Source organism: Lepidochelys olivacea (assembly GCF_965140295.1).
Source record: "Lepidochelys olivacea isolate rLepOli2 genome assembly, chromosome: 3".
Lineage (NCBI taxonomy): Eukaryota > Metazoa > Chordata > Testudines > Cheloniidae > Lepidochelys > Lepidochelys olivacea.
In genome coordinates, this window is record NC_140413.1 from 150,493,153 (window position 1) to 150,502,857 (window position 9,705).

Consider the following 9,705-nt stretch of genomic DNA (forward strand, 5'->3'; position numbering starts at 1 on the left):
ATGTTAAAAAAGCATATTTGCAAAGTCAAGAGACAGATGTGTCTTCTGAGAGTACGCTGAGGCCCAATTTCACATCTCTGGGACACTGTTCGTTAGCTTTAGACTTGCCAAGAGTGAATCAAAATGCAGAATTCTAATCCCCCCACAAGACTTAGAGACCATCAGTCACCAGTGAAGGGGAAATACTGAACTTCCAGCATCTTGCCTTCTCCAGGAAAACCCGACGGCTGTGTTTGCACACTAATCTCTTCCGAGACTCTGCATTTCATCCCCTGCCCCCAACCCACTCTCTCACACGCAGCCCACATCCATACATATGGATGGCTATTTGTGGAAAATAGCTGATGTGGAGATTAAGCCTGGGAATTGGCAGGGAGGGGGTAGTTTTTGATTCTCTTTGTAAACCGCAGTTGAGATTGGACCAGAACTGCCAGAAATAAAACAATACACAAATAATACAATCCAGGGCATGGTTTTAATTGGCTAGGAGGCAAAATAGCTGTGAATTGTGGCAGAGAGGAGTAGATAAAAGCTCATGAAGAGGACAAGGTGCTGCAGCTGCTACTGTATCCTCTGCTGTAACTGTCACAGCTCAGCTCTTTCCATCTGACAGAAGAGCCTCTTGGCAGCTGGAGATGAGTCAGTTTCATGTGCATTGCCTGGGAGTCTCTGGAGAACCCCAGTTGCTCCCTTTGTGTGTCTGTCATGCTGCCTGTGGGTTTGAGGCAAGCAGCACAACTCCATAGACCTCTAGTTCCAGCTGCAGCTCACAAGCACTCCTCCCACTCTCCCCACATTTTCCACAGCAGCTGAGTTGCAGATGGAAGCCAGAAGAAGTCAGTGCAACTTCAAACTCTTTACCATAAGGAAGGGGGTGCCCAACTGTCCAGCTGAGGGTTGCACTAGCCACCTGCCAGAGGTCTGAGGGCTGCATCAAACATGCATAAACTAGAACCAGGTGAAGGGTGGCTTGTAGGGACAACAGGTCCCAGCAGGCAATGCACACCATGCTCTATCTTGAGCCAAGAGACGCCTGCATTTCACAGAGACACTCTGTGGGCCACACCTCCATATTAAATATTAGGGAGGCAACCAGCCATATTGTAAAACTCCATGAGCTATCTTTAGCTAGCAGACCTATTGGAAACTCCAGGAGACTTAACAAGGATCCTTCAGCTGGTCTCTATTGGTTTTTATTGGCATCTCAGGAACTGGAAGACCAATACACTAGTTGCTCATGTTCCAAACCCTAGTTGCTAGCTGGAACCAACTGGTCATTTTAAACTGGGATTTGCAATGAGGTGGCAGGTTGCCTACCCCTCTTACAAGGGAAGCCACTGAGAGTCTGTAAAAAACAGACCAGGGTCAACTGTTAAATATGGTCACAAAAGGAAAAGTCTGCCTTAAAATTGTTGTGATGGCAGCCGCGATCAGGAATTTGGCTTTGTGGAGAAGGACTTGCTGCTGACCTGCAGCTGGTGAGCAGTCTCTTATTCCTGAAAGAGCTGTTTTAAAGTTCCAGATGAAGATGGGTAAACAGGTTCTGCAGATACCAAAGAGCAACCGACAATCCAATCACCTCTTTCCCCCAGTCTCTTTACATAAAGGCATATGGAGAAGAAAGTTCTCAGAAGTAAAATCACAGACATTTCCTCTGCTGTCAAGCCCATCTAAGATCTGAGATTCTACATTGTGGGCAGCACGCAAAGGGGTGAGGAAGAAGGACTGGCAAAGAAGGAAGGCATGGTGGCCGAGTGCAAATGCTATGCCTGACTACACAGAAGACCACATGCTAACATGCACATTGGAGATGGGGAGATAGTGTGGGAGAAGTGTCCAGTTCGAAATGGTGGCAACCTTCTGGGAATCCATAGGTTTCAGAGTAACAGCTGTGTTAGTCTGTATTCGCAAAAAGAAAAGGAGTACTTGTGGCACCTTAGAGACTAACCAACTTATTTGAGCATAAGCTTTCGTGAGCTACAGCTCACTTCATCGGATGCATACTGTGGAAAGTGTAGAAGATCTTATTATATACACACAAAAAGCATGAAAAAATACCTCCTCCCACCCCACTCTCCTGCTGGTAATAGCTTATCTAAAGCTTAGCTATCCATTTCTGACCCAACTTGATTATCATACACATTGTAAGGAGAGTGATCGCTTTAGATAAGCTATTACCAGCAGGAGAGTGGGGTGGGAGGAGGTATTATTTCATGCTTTTTGTGTGTATATAATAAGATCTTCTACACTTTCCACAGTACGCATCCGATGAAGTGAGCTGTAGCTCACGAAAGCTTATGCTCAAATAAATTGGTTAGTCTCTAAGGTGCCACAAGTACTCCTTTTCTTTTTGGGAATCCATAGTTATTCCCCAGGGAGAAATATAACCTAGGAATTCAATCATATTCTGATCAAATTCACACTTTTCTAATTCCACGCAGAGTCAATTCAGGCAAAGCCTTTCCAGGATTCTGTGCAAACACTGATCACAAAGAGTCTGGACTTCGGAAAAGATGAGGATATTGTCAAAGTATACCACCACAAACTGCTTTAGCATGTCCCTAGAGATATTGGTTATAAAACATTGTAAGGTCACTGGGGCATTGCACAGCCCGAAGGGCATCACCAGATATTCAAAATAGCCATAGCGGGTGCAGAAAGCAGTCTTTCCCATGACCCCTTTCTGAATCCTAACCAACTTATAGGCCTAGTTTGATAAAGACCCTGGGGGAGCGAAGCCTCACAAAGAGTTCATTCATAAGCAACAGTGGGTACTGATTCTGGATGGTTATTTTATTCAGCACCTGCTAATCTAGGCAGGGGTGCAGAGAGCCATCTTTCTTAGCCCAGTTGGGGACATGGAAGGGTGGATGAAACCCTTTACCAAATTCTCTGGGAAATAGTCTGAGTGTCTGCCATTACAGTTCAGTGAGAGAGTAGATACACCCAAAGGAAACCTGGGCTTCATGTTGGAGGTCTATAGGGCAATCATAGCATGGTGAGGGGGCAAGAAGTTAAGCCTTCTTCCTGTCAAAGTCCTGGTATTTGGCTGGTACCCAAAAAGGCTGCTACAGTGGTTGTTGGGGCCAGTAGGGATCCCTTCAAACTGGGTCCCCATGTTCTGAAGTCATAAGAATATAAGAATGGCCATACTGGGTCAGACCAAAGGTCCAACGAGCCCAGTATCCTGTCTTCCGGCAGTGGCCAATGCCAGGTGCCCCAGAGGGAATAAACAGAACAGGTAATCATCAACTGATCCATCCCCTGTCACTCATTCCCAGCTTCTGGTAAACAGAGGCTAGGGACACCATTCCTGCCTATCCTGGCTAATAGCCATTGATGGACCTATCCTCCATGAAGTTAGCTAGTTCTTTTTTGAACCGTGTTATAGTCTTGGCTTTCATAACATCCTCTGGCAAATTGTTCCACAAGTTGATTGTGCATTGTGAAAAAATACTTCCTTTTGTTTGTTTTATACCTGCTGCCTATTAATTTCACTGGGTGACCCCTAGTTCTTGTGTTATGAGCAGGAGAAAATAACACTTCCTTATTTACTTTTTCCACACCGGTCATGATTTTATAGACCTCTATCATATCCCCCCATAGTCGTCTTTTTTCTAAGCTCAAAAGTTCCAGTCTTATTAATCTCTTCTCATATGGCAGCCATTCCATACCCCTAATCATTTTTGTTGCCCTTTTCTGAACCTTTTCCAATTCCAATATATCTTTTTTGAGATGGGATGACCACATCTGCACGCAGTATTCAAGATGTGGGCATACCATGGACTTAAATAGAGGTAATATGATATTTTCTGCCTTATTATCTATCCCTTTTTTAATGATTCCCAACATTCTGTTCGCTTTTTTGACTGCTGCACATTGAGTGGATGTTTTCAGAGAACTATCCACAATGACTCCAAGATCTCTTTCTTGAGTGTTAACAGCTAATTTAGACCCCATCATTTTATATGTATGGTTGGGATTATGTTTTCCAATGTGCTTTACTTTGCATTTATCAGCATTGAATTTCATCTGCGATTTCATTACCACTTCTGAAAGATCCTTTTGTCACTCTTCACAGTCTGCCTGGGACTTAAGTATCTTGAGTAGTTTTGTATCATCTTCAAATTTTGCCACCTCACTGTTTACCCCTTTTTCCAGATCAGTTAGAAATATGTTGAGTAGGACTGGGCCCAGTACAGACTCCTGGGGGCACCACTATTTACCTCTCTCCATTCTGAAAACTGACCCTTTATTCCTACCCTTTGTTTCCTGTCTTTTAACCAGTTACCAATCCATGAGAGGACCTTCCCTCTTATCCCAGGACAGCTTACTTTGCTTAAGAGCCTTTGGTGAGGGACCTTGTCAAAGGTTTTCTGAAAATCTAAATACACTATATCCACTGAATCCCCCTGGTCCACATGCTTTTTGGCCCCTTCAAAGAATTCTAGTAGATTGGTGACGCATGATTTCCCTTTACAAAAACCATGCTGACTCTTCCCAACAAATTATGTTCATCTATGTGTCTGACAATTTTGTTCTTTGTTCTTGTCCTCAGGGGGGCTGGGCTAGGCTCACTTGGAGTCACACTAGGGAGAAGCACTAAACTGCAACTGGGCTCAGAAAAAACAGGACTGCTGGCAGTACAGGGAATTAAAATGCACTGTGCTTGAATCCGAAAGGATGTGGGGGTCAGGCATGACAGCCCACATGATGCCAAGAATGACCAGAAAGTGCAGGGAATGTACCAACCAAACTGTCGGGACTCATGATGACCCCAAAGGTGGTGACCTCCAAGGGTGCAGTTTCTTGTGTGACCAGGCCTGAAGATAGGAGAGCACTGCCAACAGCTTCTATTAGATCAAGAATAGACTTATGCTGTGTCAGGATCTTATGTTTTAGGGCAAATTCTATGTCCAGAAAGTTACTGGACGCACCAGACTCCATCAATGCTCCCAGGCTGACTCTGTCATTGGAGGTGTCATGGACAGAGCAGGAGCCAAAGGTGTGCTGGGTGCTCATTAAATGTTGTCAAGATACTTGAGGACAAGTACAGGGGTGATGGACAGGAGTGAGGAGGAATGGAGGCAGGGGGTAATGCCAGCCCTGCCTAGACCCATATACGGGGGCTGGAACCTGGCATTCTCTCACCCAAAAAACAGATCAGCACTTTGCCAGACAAGTCAAAGCAAAATATTCTGCATCTCCACAGTAAAGGTCTAGACCCAATGCCCATAACTGATGTTTCTCTGCATCAGAGAGAGATGGGGTCATGTCATATCCAGCTCATGGGCTCAGGCTGGATATGGCAGGTTTTCTGACTACTGCTGAGAATCCAGGTAGAAGCTGGGGAACTGCCCTCTTTTTCTGTTGGCATTCCCACAGGCAATTGTCTGTCTTTGGCATAGGTCGATAAGGGCATCCCAATCAGTCAGAGCTTCCACCTCTAACAGCTCATCTTTGATCTCGTTGTTCAGACCGAGCCAAAAATGGTACCACTGCACAGCTTTGTTCCACTCAGTATCAGTTATCAGGCACCAAAAGTCTGTGGTGTAGTTGGTAACCAGTCGGCATCCCTGTCTCAGTGCCTGGAGCGCAGCTTCCACCACGTGCGCTTGATTTGGGTGGTTGAAAATTACCTCCACGGCACAGACAAAATTCTTGAACTGGCCCAGGAAGGAGCTAGATTTCTCCAGTATTGGAAAGGCCCAGGCCAGCAGCTTGATGGTCAGCAAGCTGATCATGAGCCCCATCCTGGACCACCCTAGTTTATAAGTATAATAGGAACAGACGCAGACACTAGTTCAAGAAGCCATGGATCTTTCTGTGATCCCTGTCAAACTTGCCCAGTAAAGGGAGCTTCGGTTCTCCATAGACCTGGGGCACAGCTTGGGTCTGGAAATCAGAGTTCTGCACCTGAAGGGCACTAATCTGGGTTTGTAAATTCTGCAGGGGTCTCCAAACCCCAACAAAGGGATGTTAGGCTGCATAGGATCCATCCTGGAAGCTACCCCCTTTTATTTGGGCTGCTCAAACTGTCACGGACCAAGGCCTGGGCATGGTTGAGCAGTAGTGGTCAGGCCTCGTGGTCAAAGCTAGAGTCAGGAACCAGGAGTCAGGAACTGAGCAGGGGAGTAAGGCTGGAGCAGAACAGCAGCCAGGATTTGGACTGGTCCAAGCCTGGGAAAAAGGCAGGAGCAGGAGCGATCACAGCTGTGGGTGTAAACTGAGCCTAATGCTTCTGGTGGGCTTAAGAGCATATCTGTTGGTTCCTACAGCCAGTCAAGTGGTCTGGTCAATCAGGTGATCCTGCTACAAGCCGGTTGTGATTCAGCTACAAGTCCTCTGTTGCTTAGTTGGGAGGCGAAGCTAGCTGGTCCCAGGCTCATTTGCAAGCCCTAATTTCTGACAGCACCAATGGTTATTACCTTCAGAGGAAAAAATAGGGATGCTTAATTGCTGGCATGCAAATATTGTATGCAAATGACTTGATTATCATAATTTGCATATTAGTGAATAAAGTGCAGATGACGATACACTTTCATTTTAATTTTTTTCTTGTAGAGTTAATGCTAGTGAAATATGTCAGATTGACAGCCATGGTGAATGAAGGCCAGCAGCAGGGCCAGCTTCCCACACACATAGAGGCATGCTGGCAGGGCATCCATGGACAGATGTGAGGAGAGCAGTCTTTGGCCTCCACTGCATCTGCCAGTTAGTGCAAAGCATGATGGTGACTTTGTGATGTGGAAGCCAGAACTGAGGCCCACCAAATTCATCTCCTATATGGGCCACTAAAAATCCATTTAATAGGAACAACTTTGAGGTCCTACTGTAGTGGGCTGGATTCAAACTGGTGACTTACAGGTGTATGGCTCTAATATCTATGAGCAATGCTCGGAGGTCTCCACTCTCCAAATTAGCACTACTGATGAGGAGGGCATGTATTTTGTTTCTCCCCACCACAGGGGCCATCAGCGCGTTTTGACTCTAGGCCCTTCAAGCAGCCAGTAGAGAACTCTACCACTTGTGCTCAAGGAGTAACTGGTAGCAGTGACAAGTTTTGATTCTCTGTGGAGAAGCCACTGAAGAGGTACATGACACACACTTTGCCAATAGGTCACACAGGTATTTGCTCAAGACCAGCAGAATGTTGGGAATCAGGATTCCTGGCTCTGGGAAGGGAATGTGCTGCACTGGTTAGTGCAATTACAGTCAGGGGACCAGATCCATAGCTGGTGTAAATCAGTATAACTCCACTGAAGTTAATCATTAGACACCATTTTACTCCAGCTGAGGATTTGGCTTATGATACTCAAATACACAGAGTTGTTAGATACTTTCTTGAAGACACGGTGGCTAAGTGGATGATACCTGGGTCGTATTCCTAGGTCTGCAACATGCCTTGTGCATGCAGCTTCACCATTACCTCACCTGTCACATGGAGGATACTTTCTTGCCTACTAGGGTAGGGGCAGGAGGCCTTGATCAATATGAGACCTCATGAAGTGCCCAGAAATATTAACAGTAGTAATAGGAAGAGCTGAGACTTCAACTCATGGCGTCCTAGCTCAGTGCGCATTCCATTCAACCAGAGGCAGTTTTGAGAGGGCAGGTTTCAGTCCTGGTCTCTTTCTGGACTTTAGCAGTCACAGTACTGCGGGATGTGGGGCAGTCCTCTAGATTTCAGGATGCAACACAACCCTAGCTATATTTTCCTCTGGTATGTTAAGCCAGAACCTATAACAGCTGCTCTCCTAAGAGTTCAGGTGAAGATTAGTACCACAGACTTATTGCTCTTTATATAGGCTACATGGCCTGACCCATGTGCACCCACAAATCATTCCTGCTCAGTATCTATAGGATAGTCAAGGAGATGCTCTTTCACTGAACACCATTGCTGTTGCATAAGGACAACAGTTGTGTGATCCCACCACAGGAGTTTTAAAAAGTGGTGCTAACTAGGGGCATAGCTACACTTGCAGATGTAGAGTGCTGAGAGTTAAACCAGCCCATGGAGATTGCAGCAAGAAAAGCGCTGCCGTGTGTTCACACTGTCAGCTGCAAGCACAGTGGCGTGGCCACATTACAGCTCTTGCAACACCACAGAGAGCAGTGCATTGTGGTAGCTATCCCAGCGTGCAAGTGGCTGCAATGTGCTTTTCAAATTGGGGGTGGTGGTATTCAGAGTGTGACCGTGTGTTGTGTGTATGTGGAGGGAGAGACTGTGTTTTGGGGGGCAGAGAGTGTGTCAGCAAGCTGTCTTGTAAGTTCAGACTGCGGCAGAGGGAAGGGGGAAACTCTGACATCAGCCCCCACTGCCACCTCTCTCTCTCTCTCACCCACTCTCCGCAAGCAGCATTCCACAGCAATGGTTTGCTTTGTCCCAGAGCAGATAAGCAGCCGGCTGTCAGAAACGGAGCTTTGAAAGGGGATATCCGCATTCCTGCAGCTGAGTTCAGAACAATGAGAAGAGTGGCCACTTGACTTCAATCAAGGCCAATCACAGCGCAGTAATGCAACACGTCATCCACACTGACACCCGGGTGTTTCAGCCGGGGCAGAGCAAGCTTTATGCTTCTCCTGGAGGTGGATTACCAGGAGTGCTCCCGCTGCAGAGTCCAGGTGCTCTATGTGCCTTGCCAGTGTGGACACCTCAGGAGATAGGGCACCTGGGGCTGACTTAATGCACTCTAAGTGAAAGTGTAGCTAAGCCCTAGGAGTGGGAACTAGTTGATTGAGAACTTTGGGCCTGACCTGGGGGGTAGCTGAGCACCATTAAAGCCATGTGAATTCAACAAGGGCACTCAGCACATTGCAGGAGCAGCCCCTTTGCTTTGTGGTTGGGTGAGACTGAAGAGGGGTAATTTCCCTTGGGTGAAAATACCCCTCTTCATCCCTGTGCCTGTTGTTTGCTCGTGCGCCTCTCTCATCTCATCTCTCCCCCTCTCTGCAAAGCCAGTTCTGGGTTGAAGAGGCAAGGGTGTGTGCTAGGGAAATAAAGTTTGTTGTTTTCCGTTGAAGTATCAGGGAAGGATCTGAGAAGCCGGCTGCATCTGTTCCCAATAATCTCAACTTTCTGCTCTGTTTCTCTGGTTAAACTTGCTGACTCAAAACAGCAACAGACACAGCCTGGAGGAAATAATGCTTAGTGTGGTTTTCCCCCTCCCCGACTTTACAGTGGTATTTTATTGGAGTGGGTTTGGGGGTTTTGTTTTTTAATATCTTTGATACCCATTGCTTTCTCTGTGTGGATTCCCATAAAGACAGAATGGCTCTTACCAGCAAGTTTCCCCAGGTATAGGGTAGAAAGCATGACTGCCTTCCCCTGGCCTGTAATGACAAGGAAGAGGAGATGACGGGGCTGCCGAATTGTCAACAGAAAACAAGTCTTTTGATTTTCCTCCTAAGGGAGTGAAAATTTCTTCCACATCCCTCTTTCTATTCCTAGGCCCCCTATTCCTGCCACCATCCTTCCAGCCCAGGAAGGTTGAACAGATCTCCTTTTTAGACACCGTTAATGCTGCTTTGTAGTCAGCTAATGGGGTTGCTATTGAACCTGCAAGATGCTCCCTCCACCTCATCAGACAAGCACTCTGCTTTCATGAGCCTGTTGGCTGAGGCAGCAAGAGATGAAGACTAAGAATCAAATCCAGCCTCCTACCAGGCAGTACTAGGACACCTAGAGCGTGACTTTTGCTGATG